At 34.1% G+C, this 18449-nt stretch overlaps 1 long non-coding RNA gene across 1 annotated transcript in view; it reads right to left on the bottom strand.

The window, feature by feature from the left end:
* Window positions 1-1776: 1776 nt before the first annotated feature.
* The window catches only part of LOC148758754 (uncharacterized), a 340106-nt gene continuing 323433 nt past the window's right edge, over window positions 1777-18449 (bottom strand). The window contains exon 3 of the long non-coding RNA XR_016019673.1: window positions 1777-1895. This is a non-coding gene — a long non-coding RNA (uncharacterized LOC148758754). The remainder of the gene's footprint in view (window positions 1896-18449) is intronic.

Below are 18449 nucleotides of genomic sequence, written 5' to 3'. Positions count from 1 at the left end.
TGGTCAACAACATACCAAAGTTTCAATTTAGTGAAATAATGAAGAAAGAGAATAAAAGTTATATAGATAGAGTGGAAAAACTAAAAATGTCTTTACTGGCAGATTATATAATTATTGACCAAAGAATTAGGGGAAAAAACCTCTGGGATTTCAGCAAGTATAGCAAGATTATCAAGTATGAGATTAATGTACCAGTTTTCATATATATATATATATATATATATATATATATATATATATACACACACATATATATATATATACATATATATGTATATATATATATATATATATAATTAGAAATTGAAATTTAAAATACAATGTCATTTATTATACCACCAAAAATTTGCCTGTGTATAAATGTAACAAAATATGCACACAATATATAAGTAGAAAACTATAAAACTTTGATGAAAGACCTCAAAATGGATCGAATGAATGGAGAGCTATTCAATGTTCATGGGTTGGAAGACTCAATATTTTTAAGATATCAATTTTTATTACATTGATCTAGAGAAGCAACACAATCACAGTAAAAATCCCAGGGATATATTTTGTAGATGTTGACAAACTAATTTAAAGTTTTTAGGTAAAAGCTAAAAGATCTGGAAGAGCCACATAACACACAGCAACAAAGTTGGAGGATTTATACCTTATGTTAAGGAGTACTATGAATCAAGAGTTATTAGAGACAGTGGTACTAACAAATGAACAGATCTGTATATCAATGGAACAAAATAGAGTGCTCTGAAGTAGACTCACGTTTATAATCAGCTGATCCTTGACAAAGAAAGAAAGGCAATGAAATGAAAAAAGAATAGTTCTTTAAACAAATGGTGTTGGACAAACTAGATGTGCAGGTACAAGAAGAAGAGGGAGAAGAAGAAAAGAAAGAGGGAGAGAAGGAAAAAGGAGGAGGAAGAGGAGAAGAAGAAAGAATCTAGATATAGACTTTACAACTTAAGTAAAAATTATTTCACAGCCTAAAGTATAAAAATATAAAACACAATAACATAACATATCTGGGAGAAAATGAAGGAGAAAAAACTAATTGACCTTAGGCTTAGTGATGACTTTTTACATACAACACCAAAAGCACAATGAATTTTTTTTAAATGTTAAATTAGACTTTATTAAAATTTAAAAAGTCTGCTCTGTGAAAACCTGTTAAGTGAAGAAAAAGAACAACAGACTTTAAGAAAACGTTTTCAAAACACATATCTGATAAAGGAGTTGTACCCCAAGTATGCAAAGGCCTCTTAAAACTCAACAATAATAACTGACTACCCAATAAAGAAATGGACAAATAATGTGAAGTTACCTCATCAAAGATGTACAGATTACAAGTAAGCATATAAAGAGATGTTGATAGTAATTTGTCATTAGGGAATTCTAAATTAAAATAACAAGGAGGTACCAGGGCATACCTAATAGAAATTCTAAAATTAAAACAAAACAAACAAACAAACAAAACTGACAATACCAACCTCCAGTGTAAGGAGGAACAACAGAAACTCTTAGTCTGAAAGAGAGAATGCAAAATGACACAGCCATTTTGGAAGACAATTTAGCAGTTTATTACAGTTTCACTCAGTGTTCTCCAGAGAAGCAAAACCTATAGGATGCGTGTGTGTGTATGTATTTATATACATACATACATACGAGGTGTGATCAAAAGATATGGTGAATGTTCAAATAAAAATATTTATAACAGTAAAAGACACATTGCCATTAATCCCCCCTCAAAATATTCCCCCTCACTTTGAACATACTTACCCATCGCTCTTGCCACTTTCTGAAGCAGTTCTGGAAGTCCTCTTTCATGAGTGTCTTTACTTCATCCTCCATCATGACAACACTCCATGTCACACGTTGCTTCTGGTATATGGCAATTTCTGTCAAATAAAAGCATTATGATGTGTCCTTATCCGCCTTATTCACCAGATCTGGCACCGTGCAACTTTTGGCTCTTCCCCAAAGTCAAAATGACCATGAAAGGTAAACGTTTTGAATCGATTCAGAACTTCGAGGCAGCAATGAGAGTGGAACTAAAGACACTCAAGTAAAAGGACTTCCAGAACTGCTTCAGAAAGTGGCAAGAACAATGGGATAAGTTTGATCGAAGCAAGGGGGGGTATTTTGAGGGGGATTAATGGCAATGTGTCTTTTACTGTAATAATTTTTAAAAATTTAAACATTCCCTGTATTTTTTGATCACTCTTCATATGTGTGTGTCTATAAATTATGAGATTTACCTTAAGGAATCAGTTCACACATAGTGGGGCCTGGCAACCCTGAAATCTGTAGGCAAGCCATTAGACTGAAAACAAGGAGGATTTTTGTTAGTATTGAGGCAGAATTCCTACATCTTCAGGAGACCTCAGTTTTTGCTCTTAAGACCTTCAAATGATTGGATGAGGTCCACCCATCTTATCAATGCTCATCCTCTTTACTTAGTCAACTGACTATAGATGTTATTTATATCTACAAAATATCTTCACAACATCTATATTAGTATTTGACCAAACAACTGGGCGCAATAGTCTAGTCAAGTTGACACATTAATTTTAACCATCACTGTCACAAAGGTAAACAGTCTTACCATATTATCCAGCAATCATGTGTCTAGAAATTTACCCAACTTATGTGAAAACCTATGTGCACATGAAAATGTGCATGGATATTTATAGTAGCTTTACAGATAATTGCCAAAACTGGAAACAACAAAGATATCTCTTAATATTAAATGAATAAACAAATTGTGGTACATCTATACCATGACATATTATTTAGTGTTTATTTTTTTCTTTTTAAGGAAGAGCACTAAAGCCATTTAAAAAAAAACATGGACAAATTAAAGAATCTTAAATGTATATTGCTAAGTAAAGGAAACCAGTTTGAAAAAACTACATACTGTATGATTCCAATTATAACTCATCGTTTTTATTTGAAGATTCCTTGTTTACGAATTTACCTACTTGTTAAACCTTATTTGTAACTCCAAAATCAATACTTGTGGTGATTTTACAGTCATTGGAACACGTGCATTTGCACTGAAAAATTTTGTCTCCTGACATGCATGTTCTGAGCTGTCACACAAGGCTATATTCTGCTGCTGTGTTTTAACTCTCAAAATGTAAACCAGTATCCTATGCACGATGTATTTAGTGGTTTGTTGTTGTTGTTGTTTGGCTTTTTTCTTTTTGTATTTTTGTGCTTTTTTTTTTTTTTTTTTTTTTTTTTAATGAATTCACTATCAAAATGGTCCCCGAATGTAGTATGGGAGTGTTGCTAAGTTCAAGAAGGCTGTGATGTGTCTTACAGAGAAAATACATCTGTTAGAATAGGTTCACTCAAGAATGAGTTACAGTGCCATTAGCTGTGAGTCCAATGTTAATGAATCAACAATATTTATTAAATAAGGTATTTCTATAAACTAAAACACACATAAAACAGGTTACGTATAGATTGGTTGACAAAAATGTTGTGACCAGAGGCTTGCAAGAACCTAACTCTGCTTTTCCGCTTGGAGCCATGGTTCAGTATTCACTACTCCAGTAATTGCAATGTTTTACAGAACCCATAACTACCATGAATAACAAGAATTGGCTGTTTATGACATTTTGAAAAAGACAAAACTATAAAGAGATCAGTGATGGCCTTGAGTTTAGGAGGAGGGTTAAATAGGTGAAGCACATGGAGTAACCAGTTAGCTCAGTTGGTTAGTGTGGTGCTAATAACACCAAGGTTGCTGGTTCGATCTCTGCATGGGCCACTGTGAACTGCATCTTCCATACAAAAAAAAAATAGTTAGAGCACAAGGGAAGTTTTAGGGAATTAAAACTTCCTGTATATCGCAATGGTGGATACATGACACTATGCATTGTTCTAAATCCATAGAAGTTTATAGCACAGAGTTAATTTCAAGGCAAATTATTTCAAGATAAAATTATTTCAAGATGAGAGGACTTTAAGAAATAATGTAGAATGTGTCAAGAGAATAATAACTGTACTACAATCGTATAAAATCGTATAAAACCTTGCTGAAAGGTGTGGGAGGGGGGGTGAAAAGTGCTGACCTAAGTAACTTTGGAAATGAGCAAAGTCTGTAAGATTAAAGGCAGAGGAATTATATTAAGCACTCTAGCTGATAAAGTTTTCCCAAGAGTTACATGTTAGCAATACATGTTATGCCTTTATATATCTATATGAGAATGAGAAAATAAAGAAATGGAGGGCTGATGATGGGAGTCTAGCATCTCACTCTTGGAGTGGGAGGTAACATATACAAGGGGACAATGCTAGGAAGAATCATGTGGTAATGGATTAGAATTGGAGACATCAATATAAACTCATGTTCAATATAGACATAGATGTTACATATAGAAGCATTTATGTGTCGATGCATGAGTTAATCCACGTGTTTGTTAACTCTTACTTATCAGCTGAGAGGGCCTAGAAATAAGGACAGCCCAGGAGCAATGAGCACACTTCACATCAGAGTTTGGTTTCTGCCATTATTCAATCAAAGGAAACAGAGTCCCATTGAGAAATAGGTGAATCTAGACCTGTGGCAGGAAATATTAAGACGAGCCTGGAGCGTCTTGTAGTACTAAGAAATAAGAATGTGCTCAAAAAATAAATTTAAGAAAATCCACATGAGTGGAGTGTGTCAATAGGACACAGGATCAAACAAACAAACAAACAAAAAAGAGCTCCTAATGGCTAAAGTTGGGACACACTGAGCAATTGAACTAAAGTAGTATTAATCTATATCCCATAGCATAAAATAAATATCCACAAACCCATACTGACATAAACAATTAAATTAATAAATGCAGAATAAAAATATCTAATTTGAAAATGAATTTCAAAATAAGTTTATAAATGCTCTGCTCTTAAGGAAATGGAACATAATTCTCCTTCCTTAAGTGTGTGTTGTGAATAGTGACTTTCCAAAGAGCATTGTATGAAAAGAGAAAAAAAAAGTAATGTGCAGTGGAAGAAGTTAACTAAAATCACCTCAATCTCGTGATCATGATTAATATGATGATATACTCATAAAATGGCACTTTATTTCTGGGGTCTTTCTCCCAAAGATACATCACCCTTATCTAATCTTGAGAAAAAATGTCAGAAAAATACTGTGGGCAAACAAAGGAGTTGTATGAAAAGTCACCTCACAGGGTGATCTGATTATAAATTCCTACCAGGGCAGGTCCTGGTGGGTAGTCATACTCCAGGCCTGTAACTTCTTTAGTGAAAGGTATTACCCCCACCCTGTCCATTGTTCTTGTACATCTAGGTTAACACACTTTGAAGTGCTAGAAGAGCGTACATAATCTTGTTAACTATCCTTCAATCCAATCCCTGCCTTGCTTTCTCCTACCTTCGTATGCTTTCCCTTCTTAATTTCAAATTCATAAAAGAAGCTGCAAAACTGTTATTCTCTGGAGCATTTGAAATATTGTTCTCTGGCATATGTTGTCAGTTTGGCACAACTAAACTCTTATAAAAACATCTTATGTTTGGACAGTTCTTACATTGACAACACTAAGTGAGGGATAGCCTCTAAAAATACCTGATCAGTATTCCTCAAACTTGTCTAGACCATCAAAAACAAGCAAAGTGGAGTAAACTATTTAAAGTGTTGAGGAAAAAAAAATCCTCCAACCTAGAATTCCGTGCCTGTGAAAATATTCTTCCAAAGTGGAGGAGATATAAAGACTTTCTCAGACCAAAAAAAAAAAAAAAAAAATTTGAGAGAATTTCTTGTCAGTAGACCAGACCTGCCTTGCAAGAAATGTTAAAAGAAATTCTTTAGAAAGAAGAATAATGGTAAAAGTCAGAAACTTGGCTCGACATACAGAAAAGGAAGACAAAACACTAATTTCACTATATTTTCTCCTTAATAAAATTTCGAATGGCTGTTTCGAACTCAGGATAAAATAAAAACTCATTACCCTTTAAAGCAAAGTTCTCCAAAATCTGCTTCTTCCAGTTTATTCAATCATGCTTATTACTAATAATATTCCCTCTGGCTTTATTGTTCTCTCCACTTATAATTTTTTAAACAAAACAATAAAAACCCAACAAACAAACAAAAAGTAAATAAAAAAGAAAGAACATCTGAGACGGCATAAAGGTAAAAAAAAAATATTTATTTTTCTCCTTAATTGATCGAACAGATAATAGTTTGTTCAAATAACAGCAACAACAATGTAGTTAATTGTATATGGTTATGTGGTTGTGTGCAGGCACTTTGCTTATATGTAAACATATAACTATACACAGGCACTCGTGTGTGTGTGTGTGTGTGTGTGTGTGTGTGTAGTGTGTATACTTATGTGTTCTTATGTATATTTACATATAAGCAAAATGAATGACAGCAATAATACAAGGGATAAAGTGATACAAGGGAGGAATTAGTGCTATTTTGTTATTTTTCACTACCTGTGAAGCAATATAATATTATTTGAAAGTGGACTTGAGTTAGTTGTAAAACTATATTGCAATCTTAGGACAACAATTGAAAAAAGTTGAATAAAAAATACAACTTGTTAAAAAATCAAAATCAACCCAGTGAATTTGAAGATTTAATTGGGTTTATTAAGTGATTCATGAATTAAATAGCATCCCATCTAGCAACCATAAGGTACTCCTAGGCATTGTACAAAAATGGGAGGTATTTAATAGGCAGAAAGATGGGGGCAAGGGAGCTATTAACAAAAGAAAAAATTGATTATTTTCAGACCAGAATCTCTTATTTGGGGGAAAAGGGAATAGCAAGGGTTTTTTTGTTGTTGTTGTTGTTGTTTTTGTTTTGTTTTTATCATGTGAAGTGCCTCTTCTTTTTATGGGGGATGGAGAGGGCCCATCAAACAGATCATCTTCCTGGTGGTTAACCACAAAATTCCAGGCTGGTTGATTAATATTACATTTCTGGGAGAAGCTGAAACTGCACTCAGATCAGGTATTAAGTCTAGGTTTGGCACCATGGGCTTCTAGCACAAGTGACACCATTTTGGGCCTGTGATTTTTCTTTTTAACAAACTTACATGCTAAAAAGGGAGAGAAAACAGACTCATAAAAAATGCTCTTTTAAAACCCCAAAAGTCAGTGTTAAAGAGAAAACCATAGGTTTACCTTTAAAGATAGTTTCTCTATTGTGAGAAAGAAGGGCATTACATAATGATCAAGGGTTAATTTTCCAGGCAATCCTTAATGTGTATGTGCCTAACAAGAGAACGTCAAACTACATGAGGAGGACAAAAAAAAAAAAAAAAAAATTTTGAAATGCAAGGAGAAATAAATGAATCCACTACCATAGTTGGAGACTCCAAAACCCCTCACTCAGAAAAGGACAGACCCAATAGACATAAAATCAGTCAGTGAAGACACAGTTGAACTCAACACCATCAATCAACTGGATATAATCAACTCCTACAGACTACTTCATCCAATAACAGCAGAATCCATATTCTTCTCAAGCTCAAATGAAGCATTCATCTGACCACATCCTGGGCCATCAAATACACCTGAACAACTTTAAAACTATATAAATCATTTAGGCTTTCCAGTTGGGTGGCTATTGTTCCCACTGGCCTAGAGAGAAGATAATCATAGAACTCTTCACGGATGCTGGAGTTTCCTCGCATACTTATTTTTCAAGTACAGTGAAAGGTATGTAGGGTCCTCCCAGTGTGGGTGAGCAGATCTTAAATGAAAAATCTACTCTAATATTCCAAAGCCTCTGAACCCCTTCCTCTATATTAAACAAGGGAGGTCTGGCATTTCCAATTCACTTATCTTTCTGTTCATGTTTCAGCCAACCAAACTGTTAGAGCCCTTTCTAACTCTGAAAGCTGCAACATTAGAGCAGAATCTTTATTTAGTGAGCCCGTATCAATAAATTTAGGTTGATCCAATTTTATATTCCTTCTACCAATACCTCACACCTTTAGGATCCATTCCCATACATGGTCCCCAGACTTCTGCTTGTATAAATTAGAAATTTCAAGTAGTTCTTTTGGAATGTGGTGAGCCTCATCATGTATCATACTTTGTACCTCACCTTCAGAGGTCTGCAAGGACTTGGGTCTAGTCACAGATATAGAAGCAAAAAGTGGTGAGGGTAGGTCCTGAGGAAAATCAGTTTTCTCTTACATGGCAACTGCCTCAGGGGAAGCCATTACCATTACCTCAGGTAATAAAGGGTTAATCCCCTCAGCTAATCTGGAAAGGCCCAAGCACTGGAGATAGGGAGGCCACTTCCCTTGGGATTAGGGAGGCCACTTCTACCAGCGGTAGAGCAGTTTCTTGCACTGGATAAGAAGACTCATTAAAATTAATGAGCATAATGTCCCCAGCTTCATCCATGTCGTCACAAAAATCCCCACCCAAACTATTAGCATCCATTACTTCCCAATCAATGCCCTCACTCTAACAGTAGACACCCTGTGAGGCTGGAAGTTCAACTGTTATTATTCAGCCAATGGCAGAATGAAGTTCTGAGTTTGATTTTCACCCATTTCAGCCTGTAGCTACAGGAGATAAAAGGTTTTCTTTTAGGGCACATCTAGAATCTCTTGGTTTATTTATACAGTGATTAAGCTGGGGAGTAAAATCCCTGAGCTCATTTTTTTTTTTCCCCACCACTTTATCCAGTGACATTAGAAGCAACCAACCAACATTACATTTCTTAGTTTTCCAAAAATGTTTGAAAGTATCAAATGTGTTAGGCCATATTTAGGCCAGGAACAGGAACCTTATCTTAAAAGCCATCTTGTCTTGCTTTGTACTTTGTACCTGCTGGCTTGTGTTTGCCTTAGGCCTGGAGAAGCTGCCTGGAATGTAGAAACCATCTTATCCTATCTTGCTTTGTACTTTGTTTGTCTCCTAGGGGCTTGTGATCAGTGGGGCCTGGGAGGGCCTGGGTGGGCCTGGGTGGTCCAGACGGACGCCTGGGGGCCAAGGTGTGGAGTGGGGAGGGCTTGGTCATGCCCTGAAACCCTTGGTTACTAGAGACAATGCAACAAAAGCCCCCTGAAGCATTGAGGGGAAACAACCTCGTTTACCCCTCCTATAAAACTCCATACCCCTTTTTGCTCAGGGAGGTTATGGTCTTTTCTAGCCTGACCTCCCACAGCTCAAACATGCCAAATAAATTCTAATAGACCAATTTTGGTCTCTGGAGACTCATTCCTCTGGCCACACCTAACAATATGCATAGCACTTAGCCCTTTGTTTCTTATAAATGATTGATTAGGAGTATCCAATGTAGGTATTTTATGTATCTCCAACAGTTCACACCACCATAGACAACCAATGTTCTCTTTATTACTGGAACTAGAATCATTAGTATCTTTATACCTAACTGGATTATAGAGCCAATTCCAGAAATCCCAGAACTGATTCAGAAAACTCATCTCAAAATTCTGTTCCTCTAGAACCACTCTTGGTACCAAAATCAATTAGTCAGGGTTCTCCAGAGAAACCAAACCAATGTGATATATGATAGATAAATAGATAAATAATTGATTGATTGATACATACATACAGATAGATATATAGACAGACAGACAGACAGACAGACTGACAGACAGACAGACAGATAGAGATATGAGGAGATTTATTGTAGGAATTTCCTCACATGGTTATAGAAGCTGAGAGGTCCCATGATCTGTTTCTGCTAAAAGGAGAACCAGGAAAACTGGTGGTGTAATTTTGTCCAGGTCTAAAGGTCTGAGAACTGAAGCAATAGTATAAATCCCGGTCTGAGTCTGAAAGCCCAACAACCAGGAATGCTGATGTCTGAGGGTAGGAAAAAATGGATGTCTCAGCTCAGAGAGAAAAATTCATCCTTCCTCTGTTCAACTCGGACCCTCAACAGAATGGATGATGCCCACCCACACTGGTTGAGAGCAATCTTTTTTACTCAGTCTACTAATTCAAATGCTAATCTCGTCAAGCCACCCTCACAGACACACCCAGATATCATATTTTAACAACTATCTAGGTATACCTTAGCCCAGTCAAGTTGACACAGAAAATTATCACACCATAAATCTAACAAAGGCATTCCATGGTATTTACCCAAAAGAGTTAAATAATTATGTTCACACAAAACCTGCACATAGATGCTTAGAGCAACTTTATTGATGATTGCTGGAATTTGGAAGCAACCAGGATGTCCTTCAGTAGGTAAACAGATAAACTATGCTATGATATGCTATTTAGAAAAAAGAAAAAAAAAAGCGCTATCTTGCCATTAAAAGAAATGGAAGGAACATAAAGTAAAAGAAGATAATCTGGGAAGGCTACATACTGTATGATTCCAATTACATGACATTCTAGAAAAGGCAAAACTATGAAGATAATAAAAACATTAGTGGTAGCCAGGGTTTGGGGAAAGGAAAGGATGACTAGGTGGAGCACAGAGGATTTTTAGAAAAGTAAAACGACCTTATGACACTACAGGTCATTCATTATACATTTGTCCAATCCCATAGAATGTACATCACCAAGAGTGAAGCTAATTTCAGCTATGGAATTGAAGCTAATTTCAACTATAAGTTCATCAGTTGTAACAAACATAACACTCTGATGGAGAACATTGCTAGTGGGGGAGGCTATGATTGGGGAGGTGGCAGGAGGTATATGGACAATCTCCTTCTACTAAATTTGCTTTGAAACTTAAGCTGCTCTAAGAAATAAAATCTAGTTAAATAAAAAGTCAACTGGGCCAAATATTTGCAGCATAAATTACAGACAACAGGTTTATATCTTTAATATAAAGAATCGGGTTTAATTTATTTTTAAAAATAGTTATAAATTGCTCTTTTATTGAATAGCAGAATTTTTGTCTGTGTATTTAAGGAGTCTCTTTAATTCAAAAAGTATTTAGGGGTTGATTTGATTATTTTCAAACTCTTAACATTATTAAGAGCCAGATATTTGAATTTTACTAAGCTTTACATTCTATTTATAGAGAATGAAACTTGCACACAGTAATTTATATAATGACAGTTGCATACCCTATAAGAACAGAAATATTTAGTATAGATGTTTGAGCTCATGATTCTGAAGAATTGTTGGTAATATCAGTAATACCATCTTTTCTTTATTGTTGGTTATTCTCTGGGACAGGGTCATCTATTTTAAAGATCATAGGCATGTATATTTGTATTAGTTATCTACTGCTGCCTAACAAACTACCCTAAAATCTAATGGCTTAAAACAACAACATTTATTTCTTGCAGTTTTTGTGGGTCAGAAATCCAGACTCAACATTTCTTGTTCTTCTTTCTCAGATTCTTCTCCAGGGCTGCAGACATCTCCCACTCAACCAGAGGAGGATCTGATTTCAAAGCTTACTTAAGCGGTTATTGGCAAGAATCAGTTCCTTGTAGACTGTAAGTTCCTTATTGGTCATTAACTGGAGGACACCCTCAGTCCCTTGCCATGTGAGCTACTCCATATGGTTATAAGGGAGTTCATAATACTTGCTCTAGTGAGCAAGCTAAGAAGATCTAAAGAGAAAATGCAGGCAAGATGGGGGTCACAATCATTAATAGCATAATCTTAGAATTGACAGCCTCTCACGTTTGCTATTTTCTGTTTATAAAAGCAAATTCATAGGTCCAGTCTGCACTCGTGGGCAGTAGATTACAAAGGGTGTCTATACCAGGAGGTGGATATCATTAGGAGCTATTTTATAAGCTGCCTATCACAATGTTCTTTTCTGCTATAAACCTATAAAACACTGCTATATACGAGTAGAACACATTAGAAACATGAGTTAGATGAGCATCCTGTTCTTCTTACATGAAAAATCAGTTTGCGTAGTTAGCTGTCAAAAATTTTGAATAGAGACTGAACCTCTAGGCAATCATTCATCTTCACATTGGCTATTAAAGACAGCTGCCATCTGTCATAACTTAAAATGAAAAAGTCATACTTTATACATGAAAAGAAGTATCTGGAATTTTTTTTCTTATAAGATGTAGAGACACACTTAAATATTTAAGAAGGGAAATGTAGTCTTAAAAGGAATGATTCAGTAGGGCAGACAATGTATCTTTTTCATGAAGCATTCATTAATTTCCTATATTGGATAGCAGTATAGTCAAATTGGAGGACCTTACGTAGAAACCACAGTCCCTAGAGGTCCCTACTAATTGTGATCCTATGGCAAATCGTTAAGGCAAACTTCCCTTAATTAGATATATTTCCCAAGTTGGAGGAAAGATACGCAACAGCTCCCACGACTGTGGTAAGAATCTTAGCATTGATTGCTTTCTCTTCCATGTTCAGTCAATGAAGTAGGACTCCAGTTCAATCAAATGCATTTATTTCTCAATGTTTTTAAGTGTTCTGACTAGATGAAGTTACTGTTCTCTTCAACTTTCTTTCCATCAAGAATTATAATTTTCAAAGTACACTGATATATCCATTGATTTGTATAACTCTAATTGTTTTGCTGTACTCAAGCAAAACTCTCTGATTATTCCATGTAAATACAGAATTGAGCCCTGTAAATTTTTGTTATTATATAGTACTGCAGTAAGTCACGAAAATAAAACTTGGTGCACTATTTTTAAATGACGATATTTATATTAATGTGTACTATTTTATGCAATCTCTAAATCGAGAGAGTGAAATAACTCAAAATTACAGAACAGTTTATAAAAATGCCTCATTCTATTTCATTCCTTGGGTATGGAACTAGAGCCATATTGGAACTGCTTTGTAGCCAGTTCATGTAAGCAGAAGAAAGGTCATTATTCTTAGAAGACTGTTTATTTATTGAAGTCCAGGCTCCCCACACAGTGCTCCTTCACGCTATAGAGGGAGCATCTTCATTACCATTCAGTGGTGATGAGTGTTCTTGATCCTCTCTCTTCCTTCTCTGACACCACTCTGGAAGGTGGTTTCAACTTATGAGGGTGGGAGTCTAGACTTTCCACTCCACCTCCTTGGTGGGCATGGTGCCACAGTTATTTTATATCTATCTGGAGTAAGAACAGTTATTTAAAAAAAAAAAAAAAGGATTTGTGTTTGACAAGCTGCCTCTTTCCTGGTCTTCTGGCTAAAGAGAGCAGCCTTGTCTAGGAGACTGTTTTGGTTTTTTTTTTGTCTGTGACTGTTAGCATTTCCAGGTTAATGACTTCTCCAGGAACTGCTATAGTATCGTGTTTCCCCAAAAATAAGACCTAGCCGGATAATCAGCTCTAATGCATCTTTTGGAGCAAAAATTAATATAAGACCCGGTCTTATTTTACTATAAGACTGGGTATACTATACTATACTATACTATACTATACTATACTATACTATACTATACTATACTTCCAGGTCTTATATTAATTTTTGCTCCAAAAGACGCATTAGAGCTGATTGTCCGGCTAGCTCTAATTTTGGGGGAAACAAGGTATATATGAGAAAAAAGGAAATCCAGGGAACTCACCCCTGTGTTGTTCCTCAGGTCCTGAAGTCCTAGTTGGTTGTTTTCTTCTCTCCAGCTCTCAGAATGTTATGTTTGTTTTATATATAATGTATAGGCATTTTAGCAGTATACAGTGGGATAAAGAGGGAAAATATATCTACTCAATCTTCCCAGAAGTGGAAATCTCTTCACTGTTAAGTTTTATTTTTTTCTCTTTGTCTTCGTAAGAATTTTAGCAATACTTTAGAAGTTGTGTTAAGAACTACCACTCACTGGCCATTTAACAACAGTAACAGAGAAGTTATTCTTACTTAAAATTACATTTCTTGTACTTCCTGCCTCCTCTCCGTTTTAAGATATTGCATTCAATACCAACATACTAAGTCTGAGTACACTGTGAATCTACTTCAGAAAAAAAGGAAGATGCCTTTCTCTCCTAGAGCTAATGAAGACCCTATACTTTTAAAATCCTTTTCAAAGCTACAAAAACCAACAGACATAATGCACAAAATATGTCGCTAGGTACACAAGAATTTAGGAATAGGCTCAGAGCTGTAGTGGAATACATATTTAAAGTAACTGTGGAAGACGCTTTAACATTCTGCATAACGTATGCTATTAGTTGACCTTGTACATAATGACTCAGCAATTGATTGTGGCATGATTTATTATTCTGTTTCCATTTCAAGTCCAGATTTACTTTTATTTGTCTTAATCTATACTTAACTTTGTTTACAATACTCCTTTCTAATACCCAAGAAATGTGAAGAAGAGCTTCATAAATCTCACTTTTTGCAAGTCTTTGATTCAAGAGTCTTTTACTCTGTTACCACCAGTTTATATAAGCAGAATTCATAAATATTTAGTTTTTGTCTTTATCATAGATCTTAGATTTAATAATTCATGTTTTTGTCACTTCTGTCCAGAGGTAACTGTGTGGTACTGTGACCAAATACCATTCTAGCATTATTTGTTGAAAGGTTATCCTTTCCCTGTTGAATACTTTGGCATCAGTGTCAAAACTCAATTGGCCTGCATGTATTAGCCTCATTTTGTTCCACTGATCTATTCATTTATCTTTATGTAAATACTGTACTGTATTTATTACTGTTCTATAATATATCTGAAATTATGAAGTGTAAGTCCTTCAACTTAGGACTTTACTCAATTGACTTTGACTTGTAGGTCATTTGTATTTCCAAATATATTTATATTTAACCGATCAATTTCTATTAAAAAATACACTGATTTTTTTTATCTAAATAGCACTGAATCTATAGATAAATGTGAGAAGAAATGATATAATAATATTGAGACTTCCAATCCACATACATGGTATAATTATGAATTTATTTAGTTTTACTTTGTCTCAGAAATTTTGCAATTTTCAGAGTACTGGGCTTTCACATATTTTATCAAATGTATTCCTAACTATTTTATACTTTTTTATGCTATTGTAGATGAAACTGTTTTTATTTTTTAATTATTCTTGTCTAGTTTAGAGATACAATTTATTTTACATTTTAACTTTGAATCTTGCAAACTTGCTAAAATCATTTTTAAATGTTAGTATCTTTTCACAAATTCAAAATTTTCTACCTACTAGATCACTTTGCCTGTAAATCTTCCTCTTTAATCTTCAGGGCTTTATTTAGTTGTTGCTTGTTTGTTTGTTTTATTCCAGCAGGTAGGAACTCTAGTAAAAATTCCTGCCTTGTTCCTGATATTCCTGAAAAAACAATCTTTAACTATTAAGAATGAGTTTGCTGTATTTCCTAGATACCATTTTTAAGTTAAGGACATTCTCTTCTAGTTCTGGTTTTCTGAGAATTTTTATCATGAACAAGTACTGAATTTGTAAGAAAGAATTGCAAATACCTGTTCCAATCTAACCACATTGTGTTCTTCTCCTTGTCCATATTCAATATTTATATTTCCTTTCCCCACAGTGTAAGTACAGTTTCTCAAGAGCATCAATGTATTTACTCATTTCCTTAATCTTAAAATAAACACAAGAAAAATACAACTATTGCACATGTCATATGATCAAAAGCAAACTTACTAAGCAAAGGTAAAATTTTCTTGGCAGTTCTGGATCCATTCAAGGGTGTACAGTCAGAGAACCAAGTTCAAAATTTCCTTGATTTAATTATATTTTTCTTCTCTGCAGATATGCTATCGATTTGCTATAATTGATTTACTATTATAATTTACTTTCATAAACACTTTGGTATGTTATGGAGTCATTATGAAGTCATTCTAATAGCTCAAGATTTTGTGTCAAAGATATGTCTTTGTCTTAACTTTCTGCCACATTATTCATTGTCAGTAATGAAGAAAATAGGGAGCCTTAAAAGTTTCCTACCTCTCACTCTGGATAAATACAAATCTCTTCTGTTACGAACTCAGAGTGGCTGATTATTCAGGGCCTGTGCACCATGAACAATAGCTTCTATTCTTATACTTTTGAAAGGATGTTTTTTATTTTTATTTTTCTAGTGAAGAAGGTAAGCAAGCTAGTCCCAGTTTAAACTATATATACACACACATATATATGTGTATATATATATGTATATATATGTATATGTATATATATATATATATATATATATATATATATATATATATACACATATATTTATATATATGAATTTGTATCTCTAGGCTTAGATTTTCATGACTGGGGCTAGAGTGGACATATTCACACGGAAAAAATACAAAAGATCCATTTTTGTTGCACAAACATGATAATTCATATGCCTTTTTGATGTTCTGTACTTCTACATATAGCTCTGTGTTCTGTGAAGTTTTACAAAAGCCAGTAAGTATCATTGTGGTATTCCCGGTTTCCAAATGCATAAGCAAACTTGTACCCAGATGCAGAAACATTAAATGCTATTAACAAAGTTCTCTCTAATCTAAAAGGATAGTGGGAAATGTGTTTCTGAAGAGAATGGCTGGTTTTTAATCTGTTGTAGAAATAAATCTCTCACTAAAATTCGAGAATACATTATCATGATACTGTGTAGGGAGCAATGAAAGTAGATGAGTTAGCAATCAAATTTCATGCTTCAGGGCTTGAACTGTTTTTATAGGGGTTATAATGGTATCTTTTGAAATAAGTGAAGGAATTTTTCTTGCCTTAAAATGTCTAGAGTTATCTATGTAGATCATGGTCCAATCTGGAGTTTCAAAGATACAGTTGGCACAGCTATTCAAAAAGAGAATTCAACAAAGTTTAATCTGTCTCTTAGTTTCTCTCAAGTGACACAGATAGCATGATATGAAACCTTTTGGACACAAAAGAGTCCATGAAATTATTCAACTGGCATTCTTCCTCATCTCAGAGGGAAATGACATCTTACTCCTTCCTGTACTTGTAACCAAAAGAAACATTTTTATTCACACAATAAGGCTCACCTTCTGCTCTCCAGTTCCATAGATCACAGCTGTGTATAGAATCCATAGAAGGCACAGATGGCAAAAAGAGAAGCCAGTAAAGAACTTGTGATCTATACACCAAGAACCGGTGTTGTCTCTGTCCCAGGAATAGCTAGCTTTCTTTCCATTAAGGAAAGTATATACATTTTCTTATAGTTTATTGGTCCCTTTAAATCCTTTCTTGTGTGGAATGAATTTTTTTTTTTAATTTTCTGTTTCTATTTGCTTTGATATCTCTGTTATAATTTATTGTAACATGTTATATATTCAATTTTATTTTCATGAAATCACCTACAAGATTACTCTGGGTCTTACTCTACTCTGATATCTAAATCCCCAAAATGTCCCCTTCTCTAAATAATATCAATAATACCAACATTTAATTCTTAAGAGAGTAGAACCATTGAAGGGAAAAACAAATATTTTCAGAAGATAGCTAACAATTAGAAGATAGGTGTAAGAGGAATTTTATAAAGTGCTATATATTAAATAAATGTTAGCTTTCATTTTATAACCCCTTAGTATAGTGGGTATTCAATGTATATTTCTTAGCAATAAAAAAAAAACACCTTTATCAGTTTAACTTATACTTTGCAGTACTATATTAAGATTAATGTTTGAGAACTTGAGGAGTAGTAATCAGTAAATTATTTACCCAGGGCCACATTAATGTAATAATCCATGCTACTTCCCAGTATACTGAAATTGAAATTGTTCACTCAAGCTTAAGATACAATTCATTTTTTTTTTTTTTAAATAACTATACCTGGCAATAGTAAAAAAAAATTCAGATGAATGGTAAGTCACCCATAAATCATTTGGTTATTTTCTAATTAATACAGGCTGATGTGCCTAGAGGCTGTTCAGAGAAAATAAAACCCATTTCAAGAATTTTCTAGTATTAATTATACAGATTGTGGGTTCGTAAGTGTTAGACGTTAAAAGTCATCTCTTAGTTATGATATATTTAAAAGAAAATAAAACAAAGGTAAATTTATTTTTAAAATAAAAATCATAACCATTATAAAAAATAATTCTTATCTTGCTATATTACCGAAACGTTCCTGTGTTAAACTCTTATACTAATTAAAAAAAAGTGTTTTATATCACAGATTTAATGGTAATGGAAACAGCCATGAATTATGTTACTATTTACTATTTTTTTCCTTTTATCCCCACCATAGCATTCCACGTTATTTAAAAAGTACACCTAAATCAGTATTAAAAAAAAAAAAAAGTTTGTCCAAAAGTTGTAAGCAAGGACTTTGAGAAAATTATCACCTATGTAGTCCTTACTATGAGATGCCACATTTTATTAGGTATGGCTTTTTAAAGATGCTAGCCTACACATAACCCGCTATGATTTTAGTATCTATTCTTGACATGTGCAAATAATAAGATAAAAAATTCTTATCACATTGTTTTAAAAAGGGTGCAGGTATTTTATTTTCCTTGTTTTCTTCACCTTTTCTTCCTCCTTCATCTTTAAGAATACTAACACCAGAGTATTAAGAAAATAAATATTTCTAAAGAAGTGACATTCAAATGCATTTTCTAAATG

This window comes from Rhinolophus sinicus, chromosome 2 (assembly GCF_057876585.1).
Source record: "Rhinolophus sinicus isolate RSI-liver-muscle chromosome 2, RSI-T2T, whole genome shotgun sequence".
In the NCBI taxonomy this organism is placed as follows: Eukaryota; Metazoa; Chordata; class Mammalia; order Chiroptera; family Rhinolophidae; genus Rhinolophus; species Rhinolophus sinicus.
The sequence above is the reverse complement of the archived record's forward strand: the minus strand, read 5'-3'. Positions and strand labels throughout refer to the sequence as shown.